The sequence below is a fragment of the Macaca thibetana genome, chromosome 7 (genome assembly GCF_024542745.1).
Source record: "Macaca thibetana thibetana isolate TM-01 chromosome 7, ASM2454274v1, whole genome shotgun sequence".
NCBI classification, from domain to species: domain Eukaryota; kingdom Metazoa; phylum Chordata; class Mammalia; order Primates; family Cercopithecidae; genus Macaca; species Macaca thibetana.
The window spans coordinates 153,938,327-153,957,901 of record NC_065584.1 but is presented as its reverse complement, the minus strand read 5'-3'; the positions used below and the strand labels follow the sequence as shown (position 1 = coordinate 153,957,901).

Here is a 19,575-nt window from a genome sequence, read left to right as displayed (position 1 = left end):
TTTGAAACAGCCTGGCCAACATGGTGAAACCCTGTCTCTACTAAAAATACCAAAATTAGCTGGATGTGGTGGCATGCGCCTGCAATCCCAGCTACTCGGAGGCTGAGATAGGAGAATCGTTTGAACCAGGGAGGCGGAGGTCGCAGTGAGCCCAGATCATGCCATTGCACTCCAGCCTGGGTGACAGAGTGAAACTCTGTCTCAAAAAAAAAAAAGAAAAGAAAAAAAAAAATCTGTAGGGTCAGATGGGGATACTTTGAAAGAGTAAGAAGGGGGCCGAGGGGCCACAACTTGTATAAGGCAGGGCTGAGAGCTGAACCCAGGTAGTCTCAGCCAAGGGCAAAGGCCTTTTCCCCTCTGTTTCTGGGTCTTCCCCCTGAGATGGGGGAGGGGATAAGTGACGAGTGGCTATCCTGAGCCTCCTCTGCAGCAGGCTGGAGGGCTGTGGACTCTTCTAGGGCTGAGACAGGGTGCTGACCCCAGGGGGGAGGGGGCTGGCGCTGGGCCTGGGGCTTTCTTAACGTCTGGGTGTGGACGTTTTGAAGTTGTGTTCTCAGGAAAGGCTGGAGGAAGCCTCCCTGTGTTCTCTGTTCCCTTCCAACTCACAAGAGTAGGAAGTTCTCCCTGGCTGCTCTCCTGGGGCCTGGGCTGGCCTTGCTGGCTGCGGGGCAGCTCAGGGCAGGCTGAAGGACCCTATGACATACGCAGTCTGCTCAGGGTGTGGAAGTCAGATTTACACAAAACATTCCATGGGAGAGGAAGGCTTCACTTTGATAAGAGGATTTAAAGTGAGAATAACCGCCAGTGTTTACCAAGCTCTTACTACAAGCTAGGTGCCAAGAGCTTTGTAGGATCAGTATCTCATGTGGTACTCACCAAACTCCATGTCTATCACATCCCATTTTATAGATTGGAAAGTTGAGGCTGTGGTGTCTACAAGATCACACAGCTGGATCTCAAATCAGGACTGGTCCAAAGTTTTTGTTCTCAGTTGCTGTCTCCCGCCCTGAGGCCCACTGGCCCCCAGCCATGACAAGCCTGGGCGTGAACTACCGTCTAGGTTTCACACGGTTCTTAGTACCGCTTCTCTTAGTAATCAGAGAGTACATTTAGATTTTCAAAAATTAAATATAGATACAATTCTTCCTGGAACATATATGCTCTGAATTCACCACCACATATATCCTATAGCTAATATTCCAAACAGGACTCCTATTCACTTCAACCAGCCAGTCCGGAGGCTCTTACAGGATCGTGTCCTTGAGGCAAAAATGGTGAATATTCAGATGATGTGAGGAGCAGGCATTTTGTCCACTGTTCTTTTGGGAAATATAGAGTACTTCTAGTCCATTTCATAAATTAAACCAGAAGGGACCACAGACATCTATTAGCTATTCTAGGAACAGTAAGATCGTAAAAGGGTAAGTGACTTGCTTGTCACTTCGTGAATTAAAGGCTGACTTTGCATTCGTTGCCACCTGCCCAGCTGGGGTTTCTCCCTCTTTAAACATTTTTGTGCAGCTATTTTGGAGGCAGTTTCTGACACTTGTATTAGAGAATCCCTTTGGGTCCAGCTTGTCTCATGCCTACCCTACACAGTTTATTTTGGTTCTGTTGTAAAAATCCAAGCTTAAAAGCTTCTATCTAACACCCCCATCTGATGAGCCGTGTGGATTTCCCGGGCTCCAACGAGAGCAGCAGCCACTGGGAATCTACTAAAAGCAGTGTTCGCAAACTTCCTGGCTATTAAGTAACTTTCTGAACCATAGCTGGATTTGAGAACACTCCTGAAATCCCTGCTAAATATTTTAGCATGGGGAGGGAATTGCAAAAGAGAGGGAGAAGATAATCGAGGGCTATGTAAATATTTAATTTAGCCCCAAGCTGGTAGCCTTAATTACAGAACATTAACGTCTTTATCATAATATTCCCAGGTCTAACTAATGATAAACAACCTTTCTCAGGCTCACTATCAAAACCTCCGATCAGAAGTCTCCAGCCAGAGCCTGTTTCTATTGGTCCCAGGTTCTGCTTCCTCCGTCCTGCCAGGTCGCATACTCCTTCACCTCCCCGGCAGGTCCTTGCCACCAGGGGTGGAATGGGAGGAGGGACAGATGCTTATAGACATGGAAACTGAGGTTTAAAGGATCAGGGAAGCTGGTGAGTGCCAGAGACCAGGTTTCCTCATCTACGTCCTGAGCATTTTCTGTCCCAGTTTAGGCACTGCAGGGAGGCCCCCCAATGACTCCTGCCTTCTCTGAGATCAGTTCTCCTGCACTGAATGACTAAAGAGAGTCAGCATATCACACAGAAAGAACTGTGTGAAACCTAGAGGGTAATTCACGCCCAGGCTTGTCATGGCTGGGGGCCAGTGGGCCTCAGGGCGGGAGACTGATCTCAGGCGAGCCAGAATCAAAGCCAGCACCCAGCCCACTCCCCAAGCCCAGGTCTGAATGCCAGCTCCCCATGCAGCCTACTTCCAGCAGCAGCATCTACACCCTCATTCACCACTCCAGGGTCAGGCACTTCATGTCCTCTAATTCTCAGGACGACCTGGCGAGGCTGCTGTTACCATCCCATACGCAGGAGGAAGTAACCAAGGAGGCTCATAGTGGTTAAGTAGCTTGTTCCAGCTCACACGCTTGGCAAGTGGCTGAGTCAGGACTTCAACCAAAAGCCCATGTTGTCTTGGTGCGCCTAGACACCATACCTACCAGCCAGGACCCCAGAAGCCCCTTCACTGCTGACCTCCACAGCGCTGGCCTGGTTGCCCCACTGCCTGTTGGTGCTGCCTGTGGAGCTGGGTCCTGAGGGCAAAGCCTCAACCCTGAGCCCCACCTTGAATTGAAGGACTCATGCATTAGGGAGCACTGTGGGGCCTCAAGGCCTTTGACCTGGAGCATTTGATCCAGGTCAGATGCTCACAGGTGGACCAGGGCTCAAGGGGAGAGAAGGGGAGGCTTCATTTGACTCCTGATTTCTTTGTTTATTAATTCACTCATTCATTATTTCTCCAGATCCTTGCCTAGCATCTGCTCTGTACAGGGCATGTGCTAAGTGCTAGAGACACGGTGTGGGGTAGATAACAGCTTCCAAAGATGTTCACGTCCTGATCCACAGATCCTGTATGTTACCCTGCATGGCAAAAAGGATGTTGCAGATGTGATTAAGTTAAGAATCTTGAGATGGGAAGGTCATCATGGATTATCAGGGCAGGCCCAGTGTAATCACAGGGTCCTTTTAAGAAGGACGCAGGAGGATCAGAGTCAGAGAAAGAAGTGTGGCGACGGAAGTGGAGGTCAGAGCAATACGGCCGTGAGCCAAGGGATGCCAGCAGCCTCTGAAAGTTGGAGAAGGCAGGGAAACGAACCAACCCCTAGAGCCTCCAAGAGGAACACAGCCTAGCCAGCACCTTGGTTTTAGCCCAGTGGAACTGCTTTCAGATTTCTGATCTCCAGAACTATAAGTTAATACACTTGTGTAGATTGAAGCCACTACTTTTGTGGTGATTTGTGATTGCTACAATTGGGAACTACATTTTGGGAACCACTGATGTAGGGCCGTGGGCCTCAAACTTTAATGTGCCTTCACCTGTCTGGGGAATCTTGCTAAAATGCAGGTTCTGAAGTGAATGGGCTCATTGATTTGTGGATGTGTCTATTGCCTGACTCCTCTGTTAGAGACTCCTGGGGAGTCTCCATAGGAGCATCTCCTACAAAAAGGGCTGAATGATGCCTGGAGGGTGGGCTCAGATATACGTCTATGTTTTTCTCTCATCTTAAATAATTTATAAAAATAATATGTGTGGGCTGGAAAATATTTAGGAAAAGTCTGAGAAATAGAAAGAATAAAAATGAAATTTCTATAATTGCCACACCCAGAAATGAGGCCTGTTTATATTTAATGTATTTCAGTGTTTGTTGAACACGTGTATGTAACATACACACAATTTTCCTTAAAGTTTGGAGTAATATTGTGTATATCTTTAAATCCTCTTTACTTAATGCATTGTTCCATATCTATTTTTCATGTTATTTTAAAGTGTAAAACATAATTCTTAAAGGATGGATAATAACATTTTACACAAATACACCCTAATTTATTTAACTAATCACTTATTTTTGAGTATTTAGATCATTTTGTTGTGGTTTTAATTTATATTACCCTTAGACTAATGATGTTCAGCATCTTGGTATGTGTGTGTGGGTGAAGTATCTATTCAGTCTTTTGCCTGTTTTTAATTGGCAAAATGTACTTATTTTCTCACTGATGAGTCTTTTTACATCCTTTGTCAAATATATGATTTGTAAATACTTTCTGCCAGTCTGTGGTTTGTGTTTTCCTTTTCACTTTTTTTCAGAGCAAACATTTTTAATATTGATAAAATCTCATTTATCATTTTTTCTTTATAGATTATTCCTTTAGTCTCTGAAGGTCACACATATTTTCTCCTATATTTTCTAGAAGTTTCATAGGTTTATGCTTTACACTTAGGACTATAATCCATTTTGAGTTCATTTTTGTGTAAGGTGTGGGTATGTGAGATCCTTTCTTTTTTGTTTTGAATATACATATGTGAGTGGAAAAAAGCCACAAATTGAAAAGGTTTTTTATCTGCTCTCACACCCCAACAATCAACACAGAAGACTTCTGTGCCCAAATATGCGGGGATTTCTCTCACTAGCAAACAAGCAATCAGTTCTGCAGTGGACACCAGCTGGGTGTCCTCCGATTCAGTTCTGACACTCTCTACCGCGTCAGATCCCAGAGGTCGAGGGCTCAGTCTCACAAGACTGCCCCCCGCCTTCCACTGCCAGTCGCAAGCCCCTGGTTGTTTTACTTGTGCTTCTGACCAAGCAGCTATAAATCAGGGGCCCCACTACCCTTCCCTTGGGTTTGATTAATTTGCTAGAGCGGCTCCACAGAACTCAGGGGAACACTGCTTATGTTTACTGATTTATTATAAAGAATATTATAAAAGATACAGATGAAGAGACACATAGGGTGAGGTATGGGGAAGGTGAACAGAATTTCCAAGTCCTCCTCAGATGCAGCATTCTCTGTAAACCCCACGTGTTCAGCTAGCCAGAAGCTCCTAGACCCCGTCCTCCCGGGCCCTTTTTTTTTTTTTTTTTTTTTTTTTTTTTTTTTTTTTTTTTTGAGACGGAGTCTCGCTCGCTTTGTCCCCAGGCTGGAGTGCAGTGGCCTGATCTCAGCTCACTGCAAGCTCCGCCTCCCGGGTTCACGCCATTCTCCTGCCTCAGCCTCCCGAGTAGCTGGGACTACAGGCGCCCGCCACCACGCTTGGCTAATTTTTCGTATTTTTAGTAGAGACGGGGTTTCACTGTGTTAGCCAGGATGGTCTCGATCTCCTGACCTCGTGATCTGATCTGCCTGCCTCAGCCTCCCAAAGTGCTGGGATTACAGGCGTGAGTCACCGCACCCGGCCCCTCCTGGGCATTTTATGGAGACTTCATTGGTTAGGCATGATTGACAACCGAGTAGAAATGCGCTTAGACAAGAAAAGGTATGATCTCCTCCTAACGGACTGGGTGGGAAACCCAGCAAGGCTGCTCTTCAGATTCTTCTCGGCCTCTGTAGGCAGCATTCCTTCCTCCCAGGTATGCGGCAGGACCTCTTCTGAAATGGGGGTCTTAGGACCCGCAATCACACAAGGTAGGTCACAGAATTTCCTTCTGGCCACTTCCAAGACAGAGAGGCTGGGGAAGAGTCCTGCCTTCAGGAGAGAAATGAGCAGGTGAAAGGAAGGCAAGAGGAGGTCAGAGAGAGATTCTGTTTTCTAAGGCCTGCTTCCGAGGCCTAGAACACCCCCATATCAGAACAAAAGACTGTAACAAGAGCTAAGGGAGCTATGAGCCAGGAACTGTGGATGAACACCAATACATATAATCATACCATCACAGTCTCCAATTGTCATTATCCCAGTCATTCACGCACTGGTACAAAGCACGTGAGTGTGCACCCTGGGCTGAGGCCCACTCTCGCAGATACCCCTGTATACACGGGATAGACACAGGAATACATTGGCACCACCCTCCTTCCCCAAAAATGGAGACAGTGTTTGGCAGGAAGTGCACCAGGCTTGGGATCCGGAGATCGCTGTCCGTTTCCAGCCTGCCCCTGGCTTTTTGGAAACTTTGCATCCTCTCCCTGGTCCTCAGTTTCCTCATGTGAGAAATAGTTCTAACAATCCTGACCGCACTGGGTTGCTGTGAGGGCTCTGGGGTGTAATTTGGAGGTGTGCGCTCTCGCGCGCGCGCGCGCACACACACACAAACACACACACACACACACCCTTAAATACAGAGTTTTCCAAAGGGAAGGAAATGGGGGTGAACTGTAGCTGTAGGTAGAGGGACTGGTTGACTTGAATGGGACAGGAACTCCTTGGTGCACTTCTAGGGAGCTGTATCTCTGGACACCTACCTAATGGCTACAAAAAACCGCTTGGATTTCCCTATTCTCTGCTTTTCTGCGGTGAAAAGGGCTTCCCTTGCAGTCTGGAGGATTGCGGTTAGACACTGGAAAGAACTTTCCCTCTGCCGGGGGCAGACATGAAAAGAGAGAACCGATTAGCTGGTGGGAAGAGCAGCGAGGGTCTTTCCTGATTGTCCTTGTCCAGCGCAGACCTCCTTCCTTTCCCGCAAGGCTGGATGCAGCCTGGCACCTTCAGCTGCTGGTCTCCGAGAGGAGCAGGGTGCCGGGGAGGGCCCCCACTGCCCTGTAGGTGGCGCCCGCGTGCCGGTCCAGGAGCTGCCGCAGACTTGGCCCAGCTCTTAGCAGGAACTGCCCGCGGCCAGCTCTGGTTCCCATCCTGAGCCCCTAAGAGCCTACAGGTAGGGTCTGCAGGACCCCGGGCCTCAAGGCCCCAGAAGGAGCTGCTGTGGCATCAGTGAGAAGATAGAGAAAACCCTGGTTTGTGGTCCGCCCAAAGAATCAGAGGTCCTGCTCTGTGGGCCCTTTCCAGGGCTTCCCAGGGACGCAGTGTGTAAGTCAGAAAAACTTGGTTGGAATCCTGGTTCTGCCCGCGCACTGGCTGACGACTCCTCGACAAGCCCTTAGTTTATTTATTTTCCCACCCTAAAAAAGGGAAGAATCCTTGCTGCTTCATAGGGCTGTTAGAGCATGTAAAAAGCACTTACCAATGTTAGCAGTTGTTTTCAGCAACCATGATGTATGTGTCCAGGAATCAGGAGAGGTTATCCCATCCCTTACATTGCCAACTACATGGACACTGAATGCTCAAATCACAAGCGCTTTTATTTTTATAAAATATTTAATAAGATTTAATTATAATTTCAAAAAGTCAAATTGAGAATTCCAGGTTCACTTACATAATTTTATTTGAAGTTTGGATATTCATTACTTATTTGTATTTCACCTTTTGTCTTTGATATTTTTAAGTATTTTAGTTTAAATGTTTTTAATAATTTTATTTTTCACTAGTTAATTTTCAATAGTTAATTTTAAAAATTGATTTAATTTACATTTCTATGATGCAATATATCCAAATATTTTACTCTTAGTATAATTAATTTTATTTTTAATCCCTTGGGTCATTTGTTGAAGTGGAACTCAAAAATAAAAGAGCAAAGAGAAATAGAAAATCTTGAAAGAGGGAGTCTGCTTAAAATTTTAAAAACAAAAGTGAGCATATTTCACCTGTAACCCCAAAACACACACATACAATTACTACAAACAGAAAAAGGGCCGAATAAACAGCCAACCATGGGTGGCTTTCAATAAACACAAATAAGTAAGGATGGGGACATTGATAGAATGTGCTTAAAAGAATAAAGGTATGTGCCCTATATTCAGCCAAATGAGTTTTACTTTGGGTGGAGGAGGCACTAATGGCATAATATATACAGAAAATAAAATAATAAAGCCTAAGTATAGTAGAAATGATTTTAAATTTTGATGCTAAAATAGCCAAATGTGTAAGATGAATTTTTTTTAAAATCAGACAAATATTTATTTTGGATGTAGAATTCATAATGAGATTATTAATGTGAGTAGAAAGTGAGAGAAGAAATTGCATACAAAATTTCTTCTTTTTTTTTTTTTGAGACAGGGTCTTACTCTGTTGCCCAGGCTGGAGTGCAGTAGTGCAATCACGGCTCACTGCATCCTTGATCTCCTGGGCTCAAATCGTCCTCCCACCTCAGCCTCCTGAGTAGCTGGGGCTACAGACGTGCACCACAATGACTGGCTAAGTTTTTTATTTTTTATAGAGATGAGGTCTCACTGTGTTGTCCAGGCTGTTCTTGAACCCTTGAGCTCAAGCCTCCTGCCTCGGTGTCCCAAAGTGCTGGGATTACAGGCATGAGCCACCATTCCCAACCTGTACATAATTTTTTTAAAGTTAATATTACTCAGATCAATCAGATTCTATCAGGAGCATTTTATTAGTTTTGCACCTTTTACAAAACATAAAGGTTTTAAGTGACATACTGAATAAATAGCTTTCAATTATAGGCATTTATTTTATTTTATTTTATTTTATTTTATTTTATTTTATTTTTTGAGACGGAGTCTTGCTCTGTAGCCCGGGCTGGAGTGCAGTGGCCGGATCTCAGCTCACTGCAAGCTCCGCCTCCCGGGTTTAGGCCATTCTCCTGCCTCAGCCTCCTGAGTAGCTGGGACTACAGGCGCCCGCCACCTCGCCCGGCTAGTTTTTTGTATTTTTAGTAGAGATGGGGTTTCACGGTGTTAGCCAGGATGGTCTCGATCTCCTGACCTCGTGATCCGCCCGTCTCGGCCTCCCAAAGTGCTGGGATTACAGGCTTGAGCCACCGCGCCCGGCTTATTTTATTTTATTTTTGAGAAAGAGTCTCGCTCGGTCACCCAAGCTAGAGTGCAGTGGCACAATCTCAGCTCACGGCAACCTCCACCTCCTGGGTTCAAGCAATTCTCCTGCCTCAGCCTCCCCAGTAGTTGGGATTACAGGCTCCCACCACCACGCCTGGCTATGTTTTTTTTTATTTTTAGTAGAGAAGGGGTTTCACCATGTTGGCCAGGCTGGTTTCGAACTCCTGACCTCAAGTGATCTGCTCACCTTGGCCTCCCAAAGTGCTAGGATTACAGGCATGAGCCAACGTGCCCAGACCTGACTTTGTTTTTGTTTTTGTTTTTTTTAATTGTCAAGGGTAAACCTATGGTAATAGCCACTAACAGGATTGTAAAGAAAAAAGTGTATGAGCCAGAATTTTAGCCAAAAACGCAGAAGCATTCTATGTGCCATATCCAGTGTATGGTTTCAATTCATACTAGGAGATGTGGCTTCCACTGTGTTGTTGCAATGGACAATTCAGTGATTACACATGATATTTTCTGGATCTGTCCCAAGATAGGACATCTTGATGAAACACATATCAAATATGTGACCCTACAGCCACTTGCAGACACTTGATGGGAATGGCAGCAAAATGATCTTAAAGCAATCGGATATAATTTGGACAAAATACAAGGTAATTAGAACAGTCCAGTGAAACAGCAGAAAGTCCTCAAATATAGAGCAAATCATGGTCTTTAACAGAAAATAAAATTATTTTAGAAATGAAAAATTTTTGCTATCCCTAATCATTTAGTGTGAACTGTGGCTTGACAGTAATAATGTTAGCAAAAGCTTATTTAAAAAAAAACAGATCTAACTAAACAAGTTGGTTGTGTCATTTTTAAAGGATAGAAAATATTTTTAAATGCTTAGAGGAAATTGTTTTTAAAAATAAATGGAAAGAATCTATATAAAAATATGCAATAGAAGTGATATTCCAATAAGATACAAGGAAATTAGAAAAAAAAATGTTTGTATGATTATACAAGAGAATATTCACATCCATATAGTCTTGTTTATAGAGACTATTTTCTGGCCATTACAGATCAAGGCAGAGACTCAGATGAAGAGAGCGATGAACAAGTGAGCCAAATACTGCTATTTTTGGTTTTCTTGATAGTATCCCAGCATTGAAAAGTGTGGAAGAAGAACTTAAGAAATGCTACATGGATTCTTCTTCTTTTAAAAGTTTTTTTTTTCACGAGAACATTAGATCGCCATATGTGAATTCTTAATGCTAATTAAGGAAAGTAAATCAGCATACTGCTTCCTTAAGAAAGTCTTGCTTTGAAAAAACAAACAGCGAATTGAACAGTGCGCTTAGGAGCACTTTAAAAAAATCTTTTTTAGACAGGGTCTCACTGTGAGATGCCAAAAACTATCAAGTGATACAAATTTGTATAAAAAATTAGAATATTGTTTCGATACTGTTGCATAATGTTTTCTATGATAATAAGTTATATATATATCATAGGACATATAACTTCTATATGATCACATATAAGTTATCATATATTCTGAACATACATGGATTACCCATTACACTGTTTGAACATGACATGTAAAATTTATAGTTCATTCCAAATCAAAGTGCTTCAAGGAATACAGTGTATTGATAATTCCAGTTGCTGTTGTCTCAGAAAACTGAATTGAATAAAAAACTGAGGACAATGACTGAAGGAAGAGTAGTTCATTTGGCACTTCTGCCAATACAGCATAATTTTCATAAACATTTTTATTGTAACAATAGAATTAGTAATTTTGTTGAAATAAAGGGAAACAAATTTTATGAAGTAAATGAATAATGTATGACTCAGATGGTTTTTATTTTATTATTTACTCAAACATTATTAGCCCATCAACAGAACACTGAGACACACAAAGCAATGACCGCACTCAGTCATCACTGATATGACGAACTTGGTCCTATAAAAACTAGTGTTCAGTCACATGAGAAGCAACTATTTTTTTCAAACATGCCATTGTGAAGGTATATTTGTCAGGGTAGAAGAAAAAAATATTTTTCTTTTAATGGCTTGTGAGCCTGATTAATAATTTTTTTTTTTTTCTTTTTAGACAGAATTTCACTCTGTGGCCCAGGCTGGAGCACAGTGGTGCAGTCTTGGCTCATTGCAGCCTCAACCTCCCGGGCTCAAGCCATCCTCCTATCTCAGCCTCCCAAGTAGCTGAAACTATAGGCACGCCACCACATCCAGCACATTTTTACATTTTTTGTAGAGACAGGGTCTTGTATGTTGCCCAGGCTGGTCTTGAACTTTTGGGCTCAAGCGATCCTCGCACCTTGGCCTCTTAAAGTGCTGGGATTACAGGCATGGGCCACTGTGCTCAGCCCCTAATTAATACCTTTTAAATAATTAAAATTTAGACACATGGTGGGTGGCCTCCATTTGTTCTCTTGTTCCAGGACCCAGAGGCATCAGGACCCAGCCCAAAGACCTCTGCCAACGGCAAAGTGTTGTACTGACTTTCACACTTCTTCTTTTGAGAGGCTTCAAGGCATGATGGGACAATCACTGGGTTTGAAACAAGATGACCCACTTTAGCTTAATTTTCTTCCATCATCATAAGTCGAAAGCGATCCTGCCTGCCTCCCAGCACTGCTTAGAAATCTTATGAAAGAGTGCACAGGCGGCCGGGCACAGTGGCTCTCGTCTGTAATCCCGGCACTTTAGGAGGCCGAGGTGGGTGGATCACTTGAGGTCAGGAGTTCGAGACCAGCCTGGCCAACATGGTGAAACCCCATCTCTACTAAAAATACAAAAATTAGCCGGGTGTGGTGGTGCATGCCTGTAATCCCAGTCACTCCGGAGGCTGAGCTCAGGAGAATCACTTGAGCTCATGTTCCTGAGGCAGGAGAATTACTGCCCTCCAGCCTGAGGAACAGAGCGACACTCTGTCTCAAAAAAAAGAAAGAAAAAACAAAAATGCACAGGCAAGGGCTCCTCCCATGAAGAGGACTGACAGATGGAGACCATTCTTCTTGTGCCCCAAGACCGGGGCTCCTGTGCCTTACCTGCTTTCTAAGGCACTCCTGCTTGATTTTGGTGGCAATTCTAGGTAGTCATTTTTCATACTGCAGGACTCCTCCTTACTCACAGTTGATCCAAGGACAGCCAAGTGACCTGTGATGTGACATTGTTCACAAAACGAGCTGGAACAGAAAACAGCGTCTTGATTCTACCACTTGTTTCTCTTCTCCTCCCCAGGATATCGTGACCTGCAGTGTGCATTCAGCCTAACAGTGCTGCTAAACTCATTGCCTTTCTACTCTGCCTCTCCTCTCTCCTGCAGCACCCTCTCTGTCTCATAAATATAGTCACAATTTTCTCACGGTTTAAGCCAAGAAGCAGTTACAAACTCTAAAGTCTTTTGTCCAACGCATAAAAAATCTCAGATACTAAATTAGGTAGGTTGTTATCTGGTAGAACTCATGAAATAATCAAATGTTCTTGACAAAATTTAGAACAAAATTTGACCCTGGAAAATGGAGGTGGTAGAAATGAAGTCCACAAAAAGGAACTTACTATGGCAGCAGCTATCATTGGTGAAATTTGATACTGACAAAAATCGATCTATGAACCACAGTCCTGATATAAAATTTAAGTGAAAAAGAATTGGTCCCAATGAAAATAATTTCAGTCCGTTGGAAATGAAAAAGTGGAAAAATTGGAAACAGTTTAACTGAGCTTTTTATACAATTGATCAAGGAATTAAATTGACTTACTGGAGTCCATTCTGGAAAACCCTTTCCCAAGCAAAATTCATCAAAGTCAGAGAACTTCTGAGTTACATATTTGTATTAAAAATATCTCCGTAGGCTGGGTATGGTGGCTCAGACGTGTAATCCCAGCACTTTGGGAGGCGGAGGCAGGCAGATCACTTGAGGTCAGGAGTTCGAGACCAGCCCGGCCAACATGGTGAAACCCCGTCTCTACTAAAAATACAAAAATTAGCCTGGCGTGGTGGCACACACCTGTAATCTGAGCTGCTCAGGAAGCAGGGGAATCGCTTGAATCTGGAAGGTGGAGGTTGCAGTGAGCCGAGATCATGCCACTGCACTCCAGCCTGGGCGAAAAAGTGAGACTCCGTCTCAACCACAACCACCACCACAAAATCTCCATAGATATTTGGTAGTATGACTGAAGAAAAGAAAGAAAGAAAATGTCTCCAGTGGATCCTCCATGAGATTTTCATGAAGAACCCAGGAGTGCTGGTCTGTGGTGGGAGCGTCACCCGGAAGGAGTAGAGAGGGCGTGGAGTGGGTGGGAGCGTCACCCGGGAGGAGTAGAGAGGGCGCGGAGGGGGTGGGAGCGTCACCCGGGAGGAGTGAAGAGGGCGTGGAGGGGGTGGGAGCGTCACCCGGGAGGAGTGGAGAGGGCTTGGAGGGGGGGTGGGAGCGTCACCCGGGAGGAGTGGAGAGGGCTTGGAGGGGGTGGGAGCGTCACCCGGGAGGAGTGGAGAGGGCTTGGAGGGGGTGGGAGCGTCACCCGGGAGGAGTAGAGAGGGCGCGGAGGGGGTGGGAGCGTCACCCGGGAGGAGTGGAGAGGGCGTGGAGGGGGTGGGAGTGTCACCCGGGAGGAGTGGAGAGGGCGTGGAGGGGGTAATGGGTGGTACCTTTGGGCCCCTCTCCATAAAAATATAGAAAAAATTAGACAATAAGACTGCATTGGTATATAGATGAATACAATTCAGGCTGGATTCCTTATTTTAGATTCATTGTTATGTTCCTTTATTCTTCTGATTTCAAAAGAAATGAAAATTAAACATTTTTAAGGGCCCCTAAGAAGTATTGTGGGCCCTAGGCACTGTGGCTAACAGATAAATTGGCCCTGGTGGGGTCCCAGGTCAAGGGGAAGCAGAAACGTCTGGGTGAACCTGGGGTGGGTGGGGTGGAGAGAAGAGGTGGGGCTGTCTCTGCATGTCCTTAGTGGGCAGCGCCCGTGCAACCGTCCCAGCCCAGCCTTCCCATGGACAGATGCTCTGCTCTTCCCAGGCCAGGGTGTTCATTCAGGTGTCTCTTCGCATGGATCTTTCACCTCTTAAGGAGCCCTGAGTTCATTTCTGTATTGCAATAAAGAGCTCAGCTGAAACAAACACCCCGTCCTAATGCCCCCTCCTGAAAGTGGTGAAGCCCCTCCCAGAGCAAACTCATTTCATGGCTGTCCAGCCTTGGTTGCATCAACCACTGCAGAGGAGAGCCAGCTGGACATGTGTTTTCCTCTCTGATCTAGCTATGAGCTATTTGGGGCTGAGACTGGGTCTTTCTCTTTTGACCTAGCCCGCTACCATTAAAACCCATCAACATGCCAGTCTGAGTGCCTGTTGCGTGCCAGACCCTGTATCCTAGGCTCTGGCAGGACCACATTAACCCAGACACAGCCCTGCCCTCAAGGGATTTATCCAGGGCTCACTGAGGATGGTTTCTGAGCTTCAGCATTGACATCTGGACTGAGTAACTCTTGGTTGTGGGGGGTTGTCCTGTGCATTGTAGGATGTTTAGCGGCATCCCTGGCCTCTCCCACTAGATGCCAGGGGCATTACCTCCCTCCAATCTGTGACTAAAAGAAATGTCTCCAGACATGGCCAAATGTTCCCTGGGAAGCAAAATAGCTCCCCGGTAAGAGCAACAGTTTGGGGAATGGGTGTCGACAATCAAGTCAGAGAGGACTCAGGGAGCATACTGTAGTGCCGACACACCTGTGGCTAGGAAAGGAAGGGCGAGGGATGCGGGTCTGGCTGTAGGTGTGGGGCTATCAGGGATGCTTCATGGAAGAAGGGGCTGTTTAACTTGGGCCTTGGAGCTGGGCAGACCTCTGGAAGAACTGACAGTAGTATGGAGGAGGAGAATTGAGAGAACTTCTGCCAAGTAAAACTGAGGAGAAATAAGCTCATATTCCTGCAGAAATGATTGGGCTTAGATACTAGGTAGATCTTATTATCAAATGGAGGGTGGAGGCAGGCATAAATACCTAGAAAATTCTGTACAATACATGGGTTACCCATGGGCTAAATCTGGTCTGAAGATATATATTACTTGGTCTATCTGGTAATTTAATTTATGAAATGACTTTAAATGGTACCCACCATTCCTTATCATCCATGGACTCAATTACTCACTTACAAATGTTCACCTGGCTGGTTTCTGAAGTATTGTGAGTTTGTAGTTTGAATTTTTAAATATAAAAAATGTAGTGATTTTTCACTTGGGGTTTGTGGACCCTTTTCAGATCTTCATATGAAATTCAGAGTTATCTGGAGGCCCAAAAATTGTGGACAAGGACCTTAAATGTACTTAAATTCTCTGAGCATTATTCTGGTGAGAGAGTCCCTGGCTTTTGTAGAGTTCTGCGAAGGGTCACCCCTTAGCCTCCTGAAAGAGGCCTGGTTGGGTGGACAGAGGTCTCTGCAGGGCACTGGAGGAACTCTGTGCAATCAGCCGAGAAGAGACCCAGGGCTGACTTCTGGAACCTTTGCCTCTCGGTCTGTTTTAAATCAGTTGGTGATTTAAAAAAAATGAATACACTACAAGATCTGTTGGCAGTTACAGTAGGCACTGTGACTGTCACCAGAGGGCTGGGCACGTTGATTGAAGGCAGCTATGCAAAGTGAGTAACTTTGCAAACCAGAGAGGAAGCCTTAGATTAGTGACTTCTTCCCCCCATTAAGAGGCAGCTCTGGAGGACAAGGAGTCAGAAGGGGAGACAAGAATTGCGTCGTGGAGGTGGGAGTCAGGCTGGGAGAATGCGGGAGGCTGGTGTGAGCCCCACAAGGCCTCTCTCCCCTGGCCAGGGCCCGCTGGCTGTGCTGCCTCCCAGCAAACCATTCTCAAAAGAGGATCTGGTTACTCCAGTTACATTGAGGTGTAGATGATGAAAACAACTTACAAATTAGTCTGCATTTTAACCGCAATCATGGTTCAGCCCAAGTCTCTGATTTCAGGCATAGCTTGCTAGGGGTTGAGGGAAAGGTAGGGAAGACCTTTGGGGAGGGGCCTGCAAGGTGGGGTGGTGGAAGAGGCAGGAGGCCTGTTCTTGGACCCAAAAGCTTTTCCTCAAGTGGGAGCTGGAATTGTTCTTTGAGACACAACACTGAGGTGTTTCTTCTGTGTGGTTCCACCATGGACAGACTCCTTTGCATTGAAAACACAGCAATGGAGTGTGATTTTCCTGGCTTCTCTTGGTTTTCTACCACTCCTACCTCTCTGCAGCTTCTGCCTGAGCATCTGCTGGGCCCACCAGGCCTGGGCTAAGCTCTGGACTCCCCGAGATGGTAGTCAGGCTGCACTCTGTGTGTGTGTGCGTGCGTACTATGGGCACACGCACATGGGTCTGGGCCTCACCTTGACCCTGAGAGCTTCCTGAAGGGCCTAGAGCACCTTAGGAACCAGGAGAAAGGCACCTACTATAATTAATGAAGGTGAGCAAGTACTCTGCAGACAGCCAAGCCCCAGCGACGGGAGGCATCACACATTTTCCTTTCTTCTCTTTGCACTCTCCCAGCCTCTCTCCTGACCACTCTTTGAGCTTCGCTCTCTGCTTCCCAACAAAAAAGAATGCTAGACACCGGCTAGTTCTCAACCTTGGCCAAACATTAGTGTCAACTGGGTAGTCAGTGGAATCAGCTGGTAGACTTTCATCAGTCCAAGAACTGATTAGATCAGAATCCCTGGCAGGAGTGGCCCAGACATCAGTGTTTTTAAAACTTTTTTGTTTTGTTTTTGGTTTTTTTTTTTTTTTTTTTTTTTTTGAGGCGGAGTCTGGCTCTCTTGCCCAGGCTGGAGCGCAGTGGCCGGATCTCAGCTCAGTGCAAGCTCCGCCTCCTGGGTTCACGCCATTCTCCTGCCTCAGCCTCCCGAGTAGCTGGGACTACAGGCGCCCGTCACCTCACCCGGCTAGTTTTTTGTATTTTTTAGTAGAGACGGGGTTTCACTGTGTTAGCCAGGATGGTCTCGATCTCCTGACCTCGTGATCCGCCCGTCTCGGCCTCCCAAAGTGCTGGGATTACAGGCTTGAGCCACCGCGCCCGGCCTTAAAACTTTTTTAAAGGCTTTAATTTCTAGAGTAGTTGTAGGTTCATAGCAAAATTGAGGAAGGGACAGAGATCTCCCACATATCCTCTGCCCCCAACACGTGCACAGCCTCCCTCATTATCAACGTCCCCCGCCTGCATCGGTGACTTTTAGAACTCCCCAGGTGATTCCAGTGTGCAGGCAAATTTGAGAATCAGTGTTCTAGAAGAACTTCTTAAACTTCACTGTGCACAGCAGTTACCTGGGGTCCTGGTAATGTGTTAAATGCATATTCTGATTCAGCAGGTTTGGGATGGAGCTGGAGATTCTTCATTCCAACAAGCTCCCGGGTCACGCTGATGCTGGAGACTGCAAAGAACATGGTCAAAGTGTTGTGAGGCGAACTCTAGCCCCCAGCCCCCTCTCCATTCTGTGGGATCCTTCATCCATCCATCCACCTATCCATCCAGTTAACCAACCCGTATCTGTTGGTGTGCCAGGGCCTGTGCTAAGGTGCTGGGTATGAGATGGAGACCAAGGAGTCAAGCCCCTGTCTTCAAGAAGGTCACATTCCAGTGGGGCAAGAGAGGCAGTGTGCAGGTTAACCCACATGAGGACAGGTCCTTAGAGCAAGGTATTATGATAAGGAGCACCTGAGTGTCCACCTTGGCTGGCTGGGCAGAGATGGCCTCACCAAGGAATTGACATTGGACCTGATGACTGAGTGAGGAGAAGCAGCCAGCCCCATGAAAACTCGAGAGCCAGGGTTCCAGGCAGGAGGAGCGTGGCACTCTATGAAGCCCTCCTAGGGAGTCCAGTGGGGGATGGGGGAGGCTGAGACCGAGGGAGGGTAGAGGCAGGGGACAGCCCACTGAGGGCCTTGCAGGCCTGCTGAGGAATTTCAATTCCATTTTCAGGCAATGGGAAGCCGTTGGAGAGTTTTGAACAGCTGATTTTTTTTTTTCCCAAAACAGTGACTCTGCTGGCTATGTGGACACAGGCTTGCAGGCAGGGAGGCAGAGGCAGAAATCCCATTGGCAAACAAAGTGGCATCTGAAATGTCACACACACACACGCGCACACACACACCCCAAATCCTGTTTCCTCCACATACCTTAAAATGGAAGCAGTGTCCTTGGAAGAAGCACTGCTCTCAGGCTCAGGAGAAGACCCAGTCTTTAAAGACTCCTTTGGGAATGTCCAGACTTCCCACTTCAGACAGTGGCCCTTCTGCCATCCACAGCTGGACATCCTTGATTCCCCATTACTCCTCACTCCCTACAGCCATTGCACCGGCTCTGCCATGTGTCCTAGTCAACCCATCTCTCTCCAACCCTCCTCAGCCCCCCTTCCCTCTCACCACAGCTCCGGCATCCATCTGCTTAGGAGACTTCCTGCTTCCACTCCTACCCCTACAATCCTGTGTCCACACAGCCACGGAGTCATCAAGATGTGAAGACGGAAAGTCACTGGCTGCACACTCCACAGCTGGCCAGCAGGGGGCAGTCGACCCCCGACACGACGAGGCTTTCCTCACGGCTACTCGAACATGAATCCGGGGGAGGCACGCAGGGTATTTCCCAGGAATAAAATATAACTATCTTAAAGTTTATGGAGTAATTGGCACCTGAAGATGGAATATTTTTGGCCAGGGATGGTGGCTTATGCCTGTAATCTTAGCACTTTGGGAGGCTGGGTGGGTGGATCACTTGAGGTCAGGAGTTCGAGACCAGCCTGTCCAACAGGGTGAAACCCTGTCTCTACTAAAAATACAAAAAATAGCCAGGCACGATAGCACATGCATGTAGTCCCAGCTAATCGGGAAGCATCTGTGTGCTGGTTCTATTGTCAGATCTGATTTTATATATATATATATTTTTTTTTTTATTTTATTTTATTTTTTTATTTTTATTTTTTGGAGACAGAGTCTCACTCTGTCTCCCAGACTGGAGTGCAGGGGCCCCGCCTCCCAAGTTCAAGCAATTCTCCTGCCTCAGCCTCCTGAGTAGCTGGGATTACAGGCTGCTCCACCACACCTGGCTAATTTTTGTATTTTTAATAGAGACAGGGTTTTGCCATGTTGGCCAGGCTGGTCTCGAACTCCTGACCTCAAGTGATCCGCCCGCCTTGGCCTCCCAAAGTGCTGGGATTACAGGCATAAGCCATCACACCCCACAAAAACCATATTTTTAAAAATTAAAATAAGCTTTAGATAAGACAACCAGGCAACATGTAGACAGGCCTTTGGGTGGGTTCCTGTTGGTGAGAGCTCAGATGGAATGAGACAGAGAAGTGCTGACAGTCGAGGCGAAACAGAAACACAAGAGAACGGCCCCATTTCCCCTCTCCTTTCATGCCAAGCCTAGGGCCAAAGGAGACAAGACATGGCCCTGCCTGAGTGCACACCAGGAAGCTCTTTTCCAGATTCCCATAGATGTGAAGGCACTAAGATGAAGAGAATCCAACTGCAAGTCTACAGACCAGGGTTTTACTCCAGCTCCGTCACCAGGACGTTGACCCCAGACAGTCATCACACACCCACGCCGCTGCTCCCCCACTGAGAGGAGGTGTCCACTCGGCCAGTCTCTTAGGGCCATTCTGAGGATAAAATATTTCATTATTTTCATGAAACGAGCCTAAAAAGTATAACATAGGAAGGTTCTTTGGAATCTCATTAATTCAAACTCTA

General features: G+C 46.2%; 1 long non-coding RNA gene across 1 annotated transcript; it reads right to left on the bottom strand.

The window, feature by feature from the left end:
- Positions 1–13,910: 13,910 nt before the first annotated feature.
- LOC126958186 (uncharacterized) lies at positions 13,911–18,333 on the bottom strand. The gene is made up of 3 exons (XR_007727127.1): positions 18,247–18,333; positions 17,149–17,248; positions 13,911–13,939 (listed from the first exon to the last, which is right to left on the bottom strand). It is a non-coding gene; the product is annotated as an uncharacterized LOC126958186 (long non-coding RNA).
- Between the last annotated feature and the right edge of the window lie 1,242 nt (positions 18,334–19,575).